Source organism: Tachyglossus aculeatus, chromosome 1 (genome assembly GCF_015852505.1).
Source record: "Tachyglossus aculeatus isolate mTacAcu1 chromosome 1, mTacAcu1.pri, whole genome shotgun sequence".
Classification (NCBI taxonomy): Eukaryota; Metazoa; Chordata; class Mammalia; order Monotremata; family Tachyglossidae; genus Tachyglossus; species Tachyglossus aculeatus.
In genome coordinates, this window is record NC_052066.1 from 26,933,841 (window position 1) to 26,952,623 (window position 18,783).

At 45.5% G+C, this 18,783-nt stretch overlaps 1 protein-coding gene across 2 annotated transcripts in view; it reads right to left on the bottom strand.

Moving 5' to 3' along the window:
* Positions 1-18,783, bottom strand: part of EPHB1 (EPH receptor B1) — a 717,470-nt gene that overhangs the window by 590,959 nt on the left and 107,728 nt on the right. The window lies entirely within an intron of this gene.

An 18,783-nucleotide genomic window follows, 5' to 3' on the forward strand; every position in this document is an offset into this window, starting at 1 on the left:
CACACAGCATTTAAGTGGTGGAGCCACTGCTTTGTACTCTCCCAAACAGTGCAGTGCTCTGTGTGCATTAAATTATATTGATTGACTGAGTTCAGTCATCCTCTTGTTGGATTTCTCTTTGCTCTGCTGGGTTAGAATGTGGGGCCTAGGGGAGGGTTTTTTAATTGTGGATTCATTCATTCATTCATTCAATCGTATTTATTGAGCGCTTACGGTGTGCAGAACACTGTACTAAGCGCTTGGGAAGTACAAATCGGCAACATATAGAGACGGTGTCTACAAAACAACTGGCTCACAGTCTAGAAAGGGGAGACAGACAACAAAACAAAACATGTAGACAGGTATCAAAATAGAACAAATAGAATTAAAGCTATATGCACATCATTAACAAAATGAATAGATGAGTAAGTATGTACAAGTAAAATAAATAGAGTAATAAATCTGTACAAATATATATACAAGTGCTGTGGGGAGGGGAAGGAGGTAGGGCGGGGGGATGGGGAGGAGGAGAGGAAAAAGGGGGCTCAGTCTGGGAAGGCCTCCTGGAGGAGGTGAGCTCTCAGTAGAGCTTTGAAGGGATGAAGAGAGCTAGCCTTGAGGATGTGCAGAGGGAGGGCATTCCAGGCCAGGGGAAGGATGTGGGCTGGGGGTCAACGGATCTGGAGCGGACACCCCTTCTTTGTGGTGAGAGGCTTGGTGATCTGTTAGACACCCTAATTAGACACCCAGAGCCAGGTGAGAAGAGAGACTCCATATGGAAAAAGACTCAGGCAGCCCAGAAATCTAACAGAATCTTGCAGACACACAGACCCTTCCTCTGGGGAATAAGAGTGGGAAATCTGACTGCAACAGCCCTGCTGGATAGTAACACTGAATAATAATAACGCCAGCGGCAGTGGCAACAGTGATAAGTACAGCCCAATATTTCTATCTTAAAAAGTCTCCAATGAGAAGGAAAAATAACCAGGTTTTAAAAATTATTATTATTGTTATTCAGAATAATGATTGTGGTATTTGTTAAGTGTTTACTATGTGTCAGGCACTGCACTAAGCATAGGGGTGGGTACAAGTATAATTGGTTGGGACACGGACTGTCCTAATCCCCATTTTACAGATGAGATAAGTGAGGCTCAGAGAAGTGATGTTACTTGCCCAAGGTCATGCAGCAGACAAGTGGAGGAGTCAGAATTAGAACCCAGGTCCTTCTGACTTCTGGGCTTAAGCTCAAGGCCACGCCGCGTCTCTCCCAATATTCTAACCCCCCGACAGAGCCTGCATAATTTTCCGCATATTCCTTGAATCCAGGACTGGGTGGAAGGCACTTCTTTTGGTAAGCGTGGCTCAGTGGAAAGAGCTTGGGCTTTGGAGTCAGAGGTCATGGGTTCAAATTCCAGCTCCACCAATTGTCAGCTCTGTGACTTTGGACAAGTCACTTAACTTCTCTGTGCCTCAGTTACCTCATCTGTAAAATGGGGATTAAGACTGTGAGCCCCCCGTGGGACAACCTGATCACCTTGTTATTTCTCCAGCAGTTAGAACAGTGCTTTGCACATAGTAAGCACTTAATAAATGCCATTATTATCATTATTATTATTTATGGAGCACTTACAGTGTGCAGAGCACTGAACTAAGCACTCGAGGAAGTTTAGAACAGTGCCAGTGCTCAGAACAGTGCTTGGCACATAGTAAGCACATAACAAATAGCAGTATTATTATTATTATTATTATCATTACCACACAGCTAGTTGAGTCTCCTGCCTCCACTCTGGACTACAGTTAAATGATCTTTGAATTTCCACGGCTATTCAGAAAGGTCTCCCAGAAAGGAGATGTCACCATTTGTCCTTGAGAACCTATTCCACTCTCTGTTTACCCTAGCAATCAATCAATCAATCAATCAATCAATCTAGCAGGAAATATGTGATCCCTGGTATCTAGCCTAGAACTCTTCAGCTGTAATTTAAGTCATACAGAGGAGCAGCAGTGGCCTAACGGAAAGAGCACAGGCCTAGGAGTAGGAAGATCTAGGTTCTAATACCAGCAGTGACACTTGCCTGCTGTGTGAGGGTCACACAACTTATTTAACTTTTCTATACCTCCATTTCCTCATCTGTAAAATGGGAATCTCATACCTGTTCTCCTTTCTAATTAGATTGTGAGCATCATGGAAGACAAGGACTGTGTCCTACCTGATTAAGTTGTGTCTACGCCAGTGCTTAGAAGAGTCCTTAATACATTGAAAGCACTTAACAAATATTATTATTATTATTATCATTTTCCCCTTGTTTGCACTCCATAGAAATAGAAAGCAGCTGACCTTTCCCATCCCCACAGAATTTCCTTCACCAATTGTCGCATATTAGAGGCAAAGGTATTATTAGCTAGCACCATTTTTAAGATCATCAAGATCATCTTGGCAACTGGAACAGTTCTTCAAATACTAGACAAACATCTCAAGAAACTGGCCTCAATTTCAAAGGTGTGAGTTCTGCATCCTTTCACATACCCAGGAGATGTTTATCTCACCACGATAGGGTTCTAATGTGCGTGGCTAATACCAGTGTTGTCATAATGGGTCAAGATTGGCTTCCCCTGAGAAACCAAAAGAACTAATTATAAATCAGCATGAATCATGACTCCTGCCGGAGGGACCCAGAGGGGACAGTGGACTCTCCCTCTCCCCTCCCTGGCCTCCATTTGGATCAGATGATGACATACGTCCAACAAAAAATCCCCACCCAGCAGAAGTGAGAGGCAGGGCAACTGGTTCTGCCCAATCCCTCCCTCCTTCCTCCCAGGGCCCTCTGGAAAATGTGGGCAACAATGTCAACCGGACGTACAGCAGAAGGTGTAACAGCAGCAACGGTGGTGCTCACTCAAGCCCCGATGACCAGGAACAACCTCAAACCATAGGGAAGCAGCATGGCCTAGTGGATAGAGCACAGGCCTGGGCGTCAGAAGGTCATGGGTTCTAATCCCAGCTCCTCCACTTGCCTGCTGTGTGGCCTTGGGCAAGTCACTTCACTTCTCTGGGCCTAAGCTCACTCATCTGTAAAATGGAGATTGAGATCGTGAGCCCCAACTGAGACAGAGACTGTGTTCAACCTGATTTACCTGTATTCACCGAGTGCTTAGTACAGTGCCTGACATATAGTAAATGCTCAACAAATACCATAATCATCATCATCATCACCACAGGGAAGCAGCATGGCTTAGTACATAGAGCTCCGGCCTGGGAGTCAAAAGGACGTGTGTTCCAGTTCTGGCTCTGACTCGTCTGCTGTGTGACCTCAGGTGAGTCACTTTACTTCTCTGTGCCTCAGTAACCTTATCTGTAAAATGGGGATTAAGATGGTGAGCCCCATGTGGGACATGGAGTGCATCCAACCGGATTAAACTGTATCTACCCCAGGGCTTAGAACAGTGCCTGGCACATAGTAAGCACTTAGGCGCTCTGTGCTCAATAAATATGATTGAATGAACAAATACTATAAACAAAATGTGGGCACCTGAAAGCCTGTGTCCTGGGCAACCATGTGGCTTAATGTCTTTGGCCTGAGCCAAGAGTAGGAACTTTTCCGCTCGCTGCCAACTTACTCATTGTACCTCAATTTCGTCTATCGCTGCAGACCTCTCACTCACCTCCTGTGTCTGGAAGGAATACCCTTCTTCTTCATATCAGATAGACAATCACTGTCCCTGTCTTCAAAGCTTTAATAAAGGCACATTTCCCCCAAAAGGCCTTCCCTGACTAAGCCTTCAATTAATCTTTTCCTACACCCTTCTGCGCTGCCCTTGCCCTGGGATTTTCACCCTTTATTCACCTCTCCCTCAGCTCCACAGCACTTATGCATATATCCTTAATTTATTTACCTATACTGATATCTGTCTCCCCCTCTAAACTGTAAGTTCAACATGGTGGTCAGAGGGGGCCAGAGTAAACATACATAACGTAAGTAACATAATAATAATGATTAATTATGGTATTTAATAATAATAATACTAATGGCATTTATTAAGTGCTTACTATGTGCAAAGCACTGTTCTAAGTGCTGGGGAGGTTACAAGGTGATCAGGTTATCCCACAGTGGGTTCACAGTCTTAATCACCATTTGACAGACGAGGTCACTGAGGCACAGAGAAGTGAAGTGACTTGCCCAAAGTCACACAACTGACAATTGTCAGAGCCAGGATTTGAACCCATGACCTCTGGCTCCAAAGCCCGTGCTCTGGATCAGCTCTTACTAGGTGCCGAGAACTATATTACTCCTTGGGATAGATACAAGACAATCTACCCCATATGGGGCTGACAGTCTAAGTAGAAAGGAGAACAAGTATTGAATCACCATTTTACAGATGAGGAAACAGAGGCACAGAGAAGTTAAGTGACATGTTCAAGGTCACACAGAAGAGTTGAGATTAGAAACCCAGGTCCTTTGACTCCCAAACCTTTGCTCTTTCTGCTAGACTATACGGCAGAGCAGGGAGAATTCATTCGTTCATTCACTCAATTGTATTTATTGAGCACTTACTGTGTGCAGAGCACTGTACTAAGCGCTTGGGAAGTACAAGTTGGCGACATATAGAGACGGTCCCTACCCAACAGTGGGCTCACAGTCTAGAAGGGGGAGACAGAGAACAAAACATATTAACAAAATAAAATAAGTAGAATAAATATGTACAAGCAAAATAAATAAATAATGAACAGACCACAGCCCAAGGGCTCACCGATTGGACAGCTCACCAATACTCTCTCTGGAACAAGCTCTCTCTGATTTCCACGCACAGAATTCCTTATTTTGGGGAGCAACCTGCATTTCCGTACCACTGTACTCATTCATTCATTCATTCAATCATATTTATTGAGTGCTTACTGTGTGCAGAACACTGTACTAAGCGCTTGGAAAGTACAATTCAGTAACAAATAGAGATGATCCCTACCCAAAGGGCTTACAGTCTAGAAGGGACTCCTCGCCTGCCCAGCTCTGAAAACCATGACTCTCTCTGTAGGCTGTACGCTCCTTGCGGGCAGGCCTACCAACTCTATTATATTGCGCCTTCCCAAGTGTCTAATACAGTACTCTGCACACAGTTGGCACTCAATAAATACCACTGACTGACTGATTGAAAGCTCAGAAGAGATCAGACGCTGATGGCTGCAGGGCCGGTGGCCAGTTAATGTCAGCACACAGTGACATCCCCAGATGTTGTCATCCCCTTGAGCACTGCCTGTAGAGTGTCTACAGCAGAATGGGCAGTGAGGGAGAAATATCTCTTAATTGTCAAGCCAGTCCTCTTTCCCCTAAGCCACATTGCTTCTCTTCCCCGCAACCACGTCTACCCATTTCCCCCAATCTTCCGTCGGAAGAGAATCCTAGTCCAAAACTCTGGTAATTACGCATTTTTATTTTTAAAAAACTGATGTTAATACAAAGAACTCCATGAACAAGACCACCCCAAATTCCGGGTGGGTGAATACAACAGAATGGCAGGGAAAGGAAGTTCCAATACAACAGAATGGCAGAGGAAGGACATTCCAGTTAGCATCAGTAAGGTATAACTAATTAAACCCTGGAACCTGGAAATGTAGTCTAATGCATCTCCAATCATTAGCCTGTGATCGGTATGCGTGCACATTACAACTACAGTTATTATTATTTTTATTATAGTTTGGTACGTTGTCTGTCTCCCCCTTATAAACTGTGAGCCCGTTGTTGGGTAGGGACCGTCTCTATATGTTGCCAACTTGTACTTCCCAAGCGCTTAGTACAGTGCTCTGCACACAGTAAGCGCTCAACAAATACGATTGAATGAATGAATGAATGAACTGTCACATGATGCACGAAGAACCTCACCTGCTACAACCTCCTCGCTCCACTGTGTAAGCCCTTTGAGGGCAGGAATTCTATCTACTAATTCCTCTGTACTCTCCCAAGAGCTTACTACAGTTCTCTGCTCACAGTAAGCACTCAATATATACCACGGACAGATTGATTGTCAAGATATATATGTGTACACATATATATATACTCTCTCCCAAGTGTAGAAATCCAGGTTTGCCTTCTTTCCTCCTGCCTTCGATTTCCACAGGCCCCCTGTTCTCACTCCCAGCACCCCAAACTTACCTCTAGGTCCCCTCTTTCCATTCTGCTCCTCTCCATTGAACGTTTTTCTCTCACAATTGCTAACCCTGCCAGAGGCCATCTTGGATATCAATGATAATAATAATAATAATAATAATAGGCACTGTTCTAAGCACTGGGGAGGATACAGGGTGATCAGGTTGTCCCACGTGGGGCTCACAGTCATAATCCCCATTTTACAGATGAGGTAACTGAGGCCCAGGGAAGTTAAGTGACTTGCCCAGTGATGCTGCCACCGCCCTCGCCAATCCCTCCCATTCCCGTGGCTTAGTGGATACAGCACAGTCCTGGAGTCAGAAGGACCTACATTCTAATTCTGGCTCCGCCACATGTCTGCTGTTTGACTTTGGGCAAATCACTTCACTTTTCCTGGCTTCAGTTACCACATCTGTAAAATGGGGATTAAGTCAGGGAGCCCCATGTGGGGCTGGGACTGAATACAACATGATTAACTTGTGTCCACCCCAGCACTTAGAACAGTGCTTGGAGCATAGCAAATGCTTAACAAGTGCCATTATTATTATTAATACTATTATTACCCTTCTACCTTCTTAGCTTGCAGTCTCGCCTTCTAGGGCAGTGACACCATCAGTCTGGGAGCACCTAGCGACCAGCAGAGTGTTTTAAAAAAGTGAAAACAGGAGAACTAGAACAACAGGGAGAGCAGGGTGATAAAGGGGAGAGTTTGGGGTGAAGGAAGATGGGGTCGGAACGCCTAAGGCATTCAAAAATAGTGTCCCTTATGCCAAACTATTCTGGCTCAGTGGAAAGAGCACGGGCTTTGGAGTCAGAGGTCATGGGTTCAAATCCCGGCTTCGCCAACTGTCAGCTGTGTGACTTTGGGCAAGTCACTTAACTTCTCTGTGTCTCAGTTACCTCATCTGTAAAATGGGGATTAAAACTGTGAGCCCCCTGTGGGACAACCTGATCACCTTGTAACTTCCCCAGCACTTAGAACAGTGCTTTGCACATAGTAAGCGCTTAACAAATACCATTGTTATTATTATTATTATTACCTCATCTTTCTCGCCACCAACTCTGTCCACATCAATCAATCAATCAATCAATCGTATTTATTGAGCGCTTACTATGTGCAGAGCACTGTACTAAGCGCTTGGGAAGTACAAATTGGCAACACATAGAGACAGTCCCTACCCAACAGTGGGCTCACAGTCTAAAAGGGGGAGACAGAGAACAGAACCAAACATACCAACAAAATAAAATAAATAGGATAGAAATGTACAAGTAAAATAAATAAATAAATAAATAAATAAATAAATAGAGTAATAAATATGTACAACCATATATACATATATACAGGTGCTGTGGGGAAGGGAAGGAGGTAAGATGGGGGGATGGAGAGGGGGACGAGGGGGAGAGGAAGGAAGGGGCTCCTGGCTCAGGCCTGAAACTCTCTTTCCCCCTTGATATTTGAGAGTCCACCACTATCCACAGTTAAAGCTTTACTCAAATCATACCTGCTCCAGGAAGCCTACCTTGATTGAGCCCTTCCGCCACCTATACAGTTGAGCCTGAATCCTTCAAGTACTTTGATATCCACCCCTCCACCAGGCCCACATAATTCTCTGTAATGTGTTTTAATACCTGACTCTCACTCTTGCCCATGAGTTTCCTGTGGGCAGGGATCGTGTCTACCTACTCTATTATATTGTACTCTCCCAAGCATTTAGTACAGTGCTCTAGTCTAGTGGTTAGAGCACAGGCCTGGCAGGCAAAAGGACCTTGGTCCTAATCCCACTTGTCTGCTGCATGATCTTGGGCAAGTCAGTTGACTTCTCTATGCCTCAGTTACCCCATCTGTAAAATGGGAATTAAGACCATGAGCCCCATGTGGGACATGGACTGTGTCCAACCTGACTACCTTGTATCTACTCCAGCTCTTAGACTAGTGCCGGATACATAATAAATATTTAACAAATACCACAAAAGAGCATTCAGTAAATATCATTGATCCATTGACTGATTGTCGGATGCAAATCCCTGTCGAATTTGATAAAATGGAACGTGAGTGACAATTAACTTGAGAAATTGTAAGTTCCTTGAGGACAGGGGTAGTATCTACCAATTCTATTACATTGTACACTCCCCCAGTGCTTAGTTCAGTGCTCTGCACACAGTAATAAGAGCAGTAATAGTATTTATTAAACACTTACTGTGTGCAGAGCAGTAAGCACTCTACCATGGATTGGGTGCTTGACAAAGATAGTGATTTTGACAGGGCTGCATGTAACGCTTTCTCTCCTGTAGAAGTTCCTTGGATTAAATTCATTCAATTGTATTGCATTTAGTCATATTGACTGTGCACTTAGTGTGTGGAAAGCGCTTTACTAAGCACTTGAGCACTGTACTAAGCACTTAAATGATAAGGAACAGCCTCGCTCAGCCTTCTGGATCACCAACCAGTGATTAGGATGCTAGTGTTCTTTCAGACCTCCGGTATGGCGATTAGCTTCCAGCTCCTCCTACCCAAGTTTCTCCAGCCTTCCCCTTGCCCCAGCTGAGCCCTGCAGAGAAAGCAAGTAGAAAGGACAGCCACGGGTCCACTGGTCTACCCCTCATGAGTGTTTGATCTCCCCAGGCTTCCCGGCCTTGAAGAGAAGGTTGCTGGGACCTTGCTGAGCAGCGGCAGATCAGAGATGTGGGAATCAATGCTATCCCAGCACCTGCCGCGTTGAGGGGGCTGCCTCTGTGCACAAGCCAGGGCCACGGGTGGTTGAAACAAAGAGCCCCTGTCTGCCTCACACCTCCTTTCCCCTTCACCTGCTGCTGTCCAAGGCTCCCGAGGAGTGGTGTCTGCTTCTGCCGCAGCCATTAATAACCCTGGCTCCCCTCTGTCCCGCCCCCAAACCCTGAATGAATTCACTCATTCAATTTTCAATTTATAAAATGTGTCCAGCTCCCATGGCCTCGGGGCATACGTGCATAATAAAAATAAGAGAAAAGCAATATTATAAATAAGCAATGGGCTCGTCTTGTTAGCCGCAGAGATGGAGTAATTACCGGGCTCAACTAAGATTCCCCGAGCCGCCGCTGGTTTCAGAAAGGTCATTTTTCGATATCTGGGCTCTTCTATGGTTTTGTCTTAAACTATGGGTCTTTTGTGGCTTGTTGCACAGCTAAGTTGAAGTCCTTTGTGTTCTCAATCGGGTCTTCAATCATTCATTAGTTTGTCCTTTCCCTATTTTTCAGAAGAGAATGGGGAACACAGAGAAGTCTAGTGATTGGTTAAGGGAGCGGCAGAAATGGAAGTAGACATCTTGAGAAACAACTGTCCTAGGGAGGATGACCAATCATTCACTGAGTGTTCACTATCATTATTAATAATAATAATAATGATTAAGGTATCTGTTAAACACTTACTATGTGCCAGGAACTCTACTAAACCCTGGGATGGATACAAGCAAATCGGGTTGGACACAGTCCCTTAGCCCACGTGGGGCTCACAGTGTCAATCCCCATTTTACAGATGAGGTAAATGAGGCCCAGAGAAGTTAGGTGAGTTGCCCAAGATCACACAGCAGGCAAGTGGCAGAGCCAGGATTAGGCCTTATGACCTTGTAACTCCCAGGCCAGTGTTCTAGGCACTACACCATGATGCTTCTCTAAAGTAACATAGTATAGAGTAGTGCCCTTGAAGTACAACACAACAGAATTAGCAGACATGTTCCCTGCCCATAACAAGGCTCAACCCAATTAGCTTGTATCTACCCCAGCACCTAGAACAGTGCTTGGCACATAGTAAATGCTTAACAAATACCATCATCATCATCATCATCATTATTATTATAGCAGGATCCCCATGCAAACTCTAATAACCTCTACAGGTCCTCGCAGACTACTAAACCAAGTCTCCTCTTGGATCTCAGCTGCTTTGATTTAATCGATTGCAAACTTGTTTGTCTAAGTCTCGGCTATCCAACTGACAGTCTATTGGCTGGGCTCCAAACATGGAGGGGTTTAGATTGAACTCTACAGAATTAGAGTTCCAGCAGTCCTCCCTCAATGTCCTCGGGAAAAGACCCCCCCCCAGAAATGTTTATCCAATAGCATTGCTTCACTCCGGCCGTTTCCATTTGGTTTACCTGAGGCGAATTGGCTTTTGGCATTAATTTATGGATTTCAAGGAAATTCAGAAAAGAGTCCATTGAGAGATGGAAGGAAAACAAAGGGGAGGAGAAGCAAGATGAAGAAGAAACAAGGCTCTTCTCTTCCTCAAGATCCCCTCAGGAGGAAATTCCTAAACTCCCAAGGAAACCTGTTGCAGAGCTGAAAAACCCTCCCTATCAGGAAGTCTCTTCTCATGTTTAATCTGCATCCCTTCTGTTGTAGTCTGAAGACTATTTCCTTTCGTTCTGCCTCAGTGGAAATCAAGAGCAGCTGGTCACCGTCCTCTTGCTGTAATAACCCTCATAAGGCTGCAGATAATCTACTCTCAGCCTTTGCTTCACCTGTTTAAATAATCCCATCACCTTCCAACTTTCCATTGGGGAGTTGATTTTTCAGGGCTATCTTCCTCTTCAAAACTTGTCTCTAGGCCTTCAATCAATCAATCAGTGGTATTTATTGAGAACTTACTACCTACCTGGACGTAGTTAGGCTTGGGAGAGCATGGTACAGTAGAACTGGCATTGTAGCAGGGTAGCCTAGTGGAAAGAGCACAGATCTGGGAATCAGAGCACCTGGGTTCTAATCTCAGCTCCACTACCTGCATGCTGTGTGACCTTGGGGAAGTCATTTTACTCTCAAGTACCTTATCTGTAAAATGGGGATTAAGACTGTGCCCATGTGGAACATGGACTGTGTCCAACCTGATTATCTTCTATCTACCCCAGTCCTTAGTACAGTGCCTGACGCAAAGTAAGCACTTAAAAAATACCACAAAAAAATCAATGAATAATAACTGTGGTATTCACTAAGCACTTAGTATGTGCCAGGCACCGAACTAAGCGCTGGGGCAGATAAAGGGTAATCGGGATGGGCAAGTCCCTTTCCCACATAAGACTCACAATTTTAATCCCTCTTTTACAGAGGAAGTTACTGAGACCCAGAGAAGTTAAGTGACTTGTCCAAAATCACACAGCAGACAAGTGACAGACTCAGGATTAGAACCCAGGTCCTTCGAACTCCAAGGCCCATGCTCTATCTGCAAGGCCACAGAATTTCAGATGCTCCTCGGAGAATAGTGCCCCACTAATGGAGGACATCCCAAAGAAGCTAAAGGAAGATTTCTAGTATTATTATCACTAATAGTGATAATAATAATAATAATGATAATTGTGGTATTTGTTAAGCACTTACTATGTGACAGGCCCTGTATTTAGCAATGAGGTTGATACAAGTTAATCAGGTTGGACACAGTCCATGTCCCACATGGGGCTCACTGTCTTAATCCCCATTTTATAGATGAGATAACTGAAGCCCAGAGAAGAGAAGTGACTTGCCCAAAGTCACACAGCAAACAGGTGGCAGAGCAGGAATTAGAACCCAAGTCCTTCAAGACTTCCAGGCCTGTGCTCTATCCACCAGGCCGTGCTACAGCTCCTTCAAAACAGTCAAATTAATACTTTTCAAAGCCCTCCCCCTGAGAAAATACCACCCCTTCTGACAAGTCTTCCCCGAATAACTTCTGTCCAGCACAACACATAATAACAATAACGACATTTATTAAGTGCTTACTATGTGCAAAGCACTGTTCTAAGCGCTGGGGAGTTTACAAGGTGATCAGGTTGTCCCATGGGGGGCTCACAGTCTTAATCCCCATTTTACAGATGAGGTAACTGAGGCCCAGAGAAGTTAAGTGACTTTCCCAAAGTCACACAGCTGACAAGTGGCGGAGCCGGGATTTGAACCCATGACCTCTGACTCCAAAGCCCGTGCTCTTTCCACTGAGCCATGCTGCTTCCCCTTAGCATGGATAACACATCTTATCAAGACTTCACCTACCTCTTATGTTTAAGTATGCATTTCTAATGTCCCTCAGTATTTGTGTATATTTCAATATTCGATTGAACATTCAATTTTATTTATTCTGATTCCACTACTTGGACTGTCTCCCCCATTAGAGAAGCAGCATGACCTAGTGGAAAGTGCATAGGCTTGGGAGATCAGAGGACCTGGGTTCTAACCCCAGCTCTGCCACTTGCCTGCTGTTTGACCTTGGGCAAGTCACTTCACTTCTCTGTGCCCCAGTTGCCCCATCTGCAAAGTAAGGATTCAATACCTGGTTGCTGTTTTCATGATCTTTGTTAAGCACTTGTGGTGTTCCAGGCTCCATACTAAGCGCTGGGGTAGACACAAGCTTAACAGTTTGGACACAGTCCCTGTCTAACATGGAGTTCATGTTCTTATTCTCCATTTTTACAGATGAGGGAACTGAGGCCCAGAGAAGTGATGTGACTCGTCTCCCTCCTACTTAGACCGTAAGCCTCATGTGGGACCTGATTATATTGTATCTACACTAGAATTTAATTCAGCATTTGACACATAATAAGTGCTTCACAAATACCGCAATTCCTGTCATTAATGATTATTAAAGCGCAAGCGCCTTGTGGGCAGAAAGCTTGTTTTGTGCTTCAGTTGTTATTCCCACTTTGTACAATGCATCACACTTAGTAGTTGCTCCATAAATGTCATTACGGCAGCTACTATTTCCTAGGCTAATTCATCTGACCGAGAGGTTTCTCATCCATAGATTAGTCCAAGATTGATTAACCGGGTTTGTAGAAATAACTTATGCTTGGCTGGCATGGACAAAATTTTACTGCCTTTTTAAAATAAGCTGTGACTTCTAAACTTCCTCCAGTAAAGATTACTACACAGAAGAGGAGGAAAAGAAAGGGATGAGGTAACGCTCATAAAGGGATTGCAAAGGAAACCAGAAAAGAGAAATAAAAAAGCTTCTGGAACTAGAAAGGAAAAGGAAAACCTGAGCAAGAGAACCCAAGTGAATGATATCCATTATTCTACAATCCCAAGTGCTTAATACAGTGCTCTGCACAGAGTAAGGGCTCAACAAATACCATTGACTTATTAGAACAGAGATTGGCTCGTATTATTATTGTTGAGTTTATAATTTATGGTTTATTATTTATTTATTTATTTATCATTTATGAGAAGTAGCATGGTTTAGTGAAAAGCAGAACGAGTTGTCTACACGCGCTGCCTAGAATTCCTCAACAACAACTCTCTCCTCGACCCCCTCCAGTCTGGCTTCCGTCCCTTTCATTCCACGGAAACTGCCCTCTCAAAGGTCACCAATGACCTCCTGCTTGCCAAATCCAACGGCTCATACTCTGTCCTAATCCTCCTCGACCTCTCAGCTGCCTTTGACACTGTGGACCACCCCCTTCTCCTCAACACGTTATCTGACCTTGGCTTCACAGACTCCGTCCTCTCCTCGTTCTCCTCTTATCTCTCCGGTCGTTCTTTCTCAGTCTCTTTTGCAGGCTCCTCCTCCCCCTCCCATCCTCTTACTGTGGGGGTTCCCCAAGGTTCAGTGCTTGGTCCCCTTCTGTTCTCAATCTACACTCACTCCCTTGGTGACCTCATTCGCTCCCACGGCTTCAACTATCATCTCTACGCTGATGACACCCAGATCTACATCTCTGCCCCTGCTCTCTCCCCCTCCCTCCAGGCTCGCATCTCCTCCTGCCTTCAGGACATCTCCATCTGGATGTCCGCCCGCCACCTAAAGCTCAACATGTCGAAGACTGAGCTCCTTGTCTTCCCTCCCAAACCCTGCCCTCTCCCTGACTTTCCCATCTCTGTTGACGGCACTACCATCCTTCCCGTCTCACAAGCCCGCAACCTTGGTGTCATCCTCGACTCCGCTCTCTCATTCACCCCTCACATCCAAGCCGTCACCAAAACCTGCCGGTCTCAGCTCCGCAACATTGCCAAGATCCGCCCTTTCCTCTCCATCCAAACCGCTACCCTGCTAATTCAAGCTCTCATCCTATCCCGTCTGGACTACTGCACTAGCCTTCTCTCTGATCTCCCATCCTCGTGTCTCTCTCCACTTCAATCCATACTTCATGCTGCTGCCCGGATTATCTTTGTCCAGAAACGCTCTGGACATATTACTCCCCTCCTCAAAAACCTCCAATGGCTACCAATCAATCTGCGCATCAAGCAGAAACTCCTCACCCTGGGCTTCAAGGCTCTCCATCACCTCGCCCCCTCCTACCTCACCTCCCTTCTCTCCTTCTACTGCCCAGCCCGCACCCTCCGCTCCTCCACCACTAATCTCCTCACTGTACCTCGCTCTCGCCTGTCCCGCCATCGACCCCCGGCCCACGTCATCCCCCGGGCCTGGAATGCCCTCCCTCTGCCCATCCGCCAAGCTAGCTCTCTTCCTCCCTTCAAGGCCCTGCTGAGAGCTCACCTCCTCCAGGAGGCCTTCCCAGACTGAGCCCCTTCTTTCCTCTCCCCCTCGTCCCCCTCTCCATCCTCCCGTCTTACCTCCTTCCCTTCCCCACAGCACCTGTATATATGTATATATGGTTGTACATATTTATTACTCTATTTATCTATTTATTTATTTATTTTACTTGTACATTTCTATCCTACTTATTTTATTTTGTTGGTATGTTTGGTTCTGTTCTCTGTCTCCCCCTTTTAGACTGTGAGCCCACTGTTGGGTAGGGACTGTCTCTATGTGATGCCAATTTGTACTTCCCAAGCGCTTAGTACAGTGCTCTGCACATAGTAAGCGCTCAATAAATACGATTGATTGATTGATTGATTACTGGAAAGAACCCGGGCGGTGGAGCCAGAGGTCATGGGTTCTAATCCCGGCACCACCTCTTATTAGCTGTGTGACTTTGGGCAAGACACTTCACTTCTCCGTGCCTCAGTGACCTCATCTGTAAAATGGGGATTAAGTCTGTGAGCCCCATGTGGGACAAACTGATTATCTTATATCTACCTCAGCACTTAGAACAGTGCTTGTCACATAGTAAGCGCTTAATAAATACCATTATTATTATTATTATCATTATTGCGGTATTTGTTAAGGGCTTACTATGTGTCAAGCCCTATTGTAAGCCTGTTGCTGACTCCCTCCTTCCCTCCCCTTCTCCCTTCATTCGAGCAGCATGGCTTAGTGGAAAGAGCCCAGGCTTGGGAGTCAGAGGTTGTGGGTTCTAATCCCAGCTCTGCCATGTATCAGCTGTGTGAATTTGGACACGTCACTTAACTTCTCTGTGCCTCAGCTACCTCATCTGGAAAATGGGGATTAAGGCTGTGAGCCCCACGTGGGACAATGTGATAACCTTGTATCTATTCCAGCGCTTAAAACAGTGCTTGACACTTACACATAGTAAGTGCTTAACAAATACCATCATTGTTTTATTTATTGAGCGCTTACTGTTTGCAAAGCACTGTACTAAGCGCTTGTCTGATCCTTCTCCCTAATGACATCATGTGTCCCATGGTGGAAGAGGGGTCAGACACCAAATGGCTCTTTGCCTACCAATTGCCCTGCGGTCTTTCCTTGCTCTTCTGAAAAATATAAATGGTGCAACCCCTGCATCAGAGGAGAAGTCAAAGTCAGGTGGCTGGGAGAGTCACTCACAGAGAGACTGGGATAACAGGAAAGAGAGGATGAAAATCGCTGAAAGGAAACTTGAAAAGGCGCGTGGTTGAAATAAGAGCCAGAGTGCGGACTCCCCCTCTTGTGTTATTTGTAGTTTGGACTTTTGCCATTCTTTTGGAGAAGGAGGAGGAGGTGTGTGTTGCAAAAATCCCTCTGGACTCCTGCCCCATCTGAGCAGAGAGAGGAGGAAGAACAAATGGAACTCTGGCAGTGGGAAAGCAGAAGAAACATTCTTCTCGTTGAATCATCTACACCTCATTCCGGGATCACCCTAGAACCCCCGCCCCCAGACCCCTTCTGACAGGCTGGGTGCAGATCACAATACCTCGGGGAGCCCCAGCAACAAATTAGGAGTCCAGAAAACTGATATTAATATGAGGAAGACCAAGGGATACTGAATGCTAGATCATTCATTCATTCATTCATTCATTCATTCATTCAATCGTATTTATTGAGCACTTACTGTGTGCAGAGCACTGTACTAAGCGCTTGGGAAGTACAAGTTGGCAACATATAGATACGGTCCCTACCCAACAACAGGCTCACAGTCTAGAAGGGGGAGACAGACAACAAAACAAAACATGTGAACAGATGCCAAGTCACCAGAATAAATAGAAGTAAAGCTAGATGTACATCATTAACAAAATAAAATAAATAGAACAGTAAATATGTACAAGTAAAATAAATAGAGTAATAAATCTGTACATTTATGTACAAGTAAAATAAACAGAATAATAAATCTGTACAAACATATACATACAGGTGCTGCTGGGAGGGGAAGGACGTAGGGCGGGGGGGGTGGGGAGGGGGAGACGAAGGAGGCGACTCAGTCTGGGAAGGCCTCCTGGAGGAGGTGAGCTCTCAGTAGGGCTTTGAAGGGAGGAAGAGAGCTAGTTTGGCAGATGTGTGGAGGGAGGGCATTCCAGGCTAAGGGAAGGACTTGGGCTGGGGGTCGACGGTGGCACAGGCGAGAACGAGGCACAGTGAGGAGGTTAGTGGCAGAGGAGCAGAGAGTGGGGGCTGGACTGTAGAAGGAGAGAAGGGAGGTGAGGTAGGAGGGAGCAAGGTGATGGACAGCCTTGAAGACGAGAGTGAGGAGTTTTTGCCTGATGTGTAGGTTGATTGGTAGCCACTGGAGATTTTTGAGGAGGGGAGTAACATGCCCAGAGTGTAGTAACATGTGTAGATCATACCACGTAGTAGTATGCATAGTAACATGCCCAGATCATACCACCTGGATGGTGGAATGTACGTCACCTCAGCCTGGCAGAGATCTCTGATGGACACAATGCGGTTCCTAGCACTTTCATTGGCCTCATCTCCATTTGCCTAGACCAGCCCCTCCTCTTGCCCATGACCCCCAACACGTCACTGTGCAAAGTGGTCACAAGCATTTGCCTCGGCAGAGACTCTGAGATCCCCCTCCTCTTAGTCTCCTTCTTTTCCTTCACCTCCTTCTTCTCTTTATCCAGTTCCTTCCTTCCTCCCTTCATTCATTCATTCAATCATATTTATTGAGCGCTTACTGGGTGAAGAGCACTGCACTAAGTGCTTGAGAAGTACAAGTTGGCAACATATAGAGACGGTCCCTACCCAACAACAGGCTCATTCATTTTCCTCTTCTTCCTGCCTCCTCTTTCTCTTCCTTTTCCTTCTGCAGTATGATCTAGTGAAAAGTACATGGGCGTGGAAGTCAGGGACCTGGGTTCTAATCTTGGCTCTGTCACATGCCCGCTGTGTGAACTTGATCGAGTAACAACTTCTCCGTACTGCAGTTTCCTCACCTGTAAAATGGGGTTTCTATACCTGTTCTCCCTCCTACTTGGGCTGCTGGTCTGCCCCATATGTGACAAGGACTGTATCTGAACTGATTAACCTGTATCCACCCCAGGGCTTAGTACAGTGTTTAGCACATAGTAAGCTCTTACCAAATACTACAGTTATTATTATTATTGTTATTCCATTCCTTGCTTTCTCTTCTTCTTTTCCTCCTCCCACCTCTCCTCCTCCTCCTTTTTCTTTTTCTCCTCTTCATTCTCCTCTACGTCTTCCTTCTCCTCTACCTCTTTTTTTCAAACAGACAATGACTTTCCCCCCGTTCAATGACTTTGTGAAGGCACATCTCCTCCAAGAGGCCTTCCCTGACTAAGCCCTCATTTCCTCTTCTCCCACTCCCTTCTGTATCACTCTGATTGTCTCCCTTAATTCACCCCCACCTCAGCCCCAAGGAACCTATGTCCACATTCTTAATTTAGTTATTTATATTAAGGTCTGTCTCCCCCTCTAGACTGTAAGGTCAGTGTGGGCAGGGAACATGTCTACCAACTCTGCTATACTGTACGCTCTCAAGCGCTTAGTAAAGTGCTGTGCACACAGTAACTTCAAAGTACTCAATAAATGCATTGATTGATGATTCCTCCCCTTCCTCCTGATCCTCCTCCTCCTCCTTTGGCTCCATCCCCCTCAACCTCCACTTCATCCTTCCCACCGCAGGCACAAATGTCCAAACACAGGGACCCTAGAAGGAATGTAGAGCAGGAATAGACGTTATTTGATTTCTAAGGGCCACCCCCGATTCCATCCGATTCTGAGCCTGTGAGCTGCTGTTGATTGTCTCAGCCAGTGTTCTGTGATTTAACTAAGCCCAGGGAAGGTCCCAAAGACTTTGAGAGCAGGAGAGAAAGTGAAGGGAGGAAAGCAAGCATGACTTAACCCAAGGTTGGAGGGGAGGATTGCAGAAAGAAATCAAGGAGAAAGAGAGGATGGGGTGGTGAAAGCACATCCATGTACTTGAGCCATGGTGTCCAAACAAACCAGGATTCAGAAGCAGGAACAAGGTGTCCCAGTTCAGAGGATAATGATTCTCTGTGATGTCTCGTTAAGGAAACGTGAGGTCATTGTGAACCTCTCCCTGACATTCTGTGACTGTAGAGTGCACATCAGGACCTGCAGAGTGGGGGATTAAAGGCAAGGAGATGAATGGGGGCCCACACAAAAACAACTAACTGCATTAGGAAGAAAATG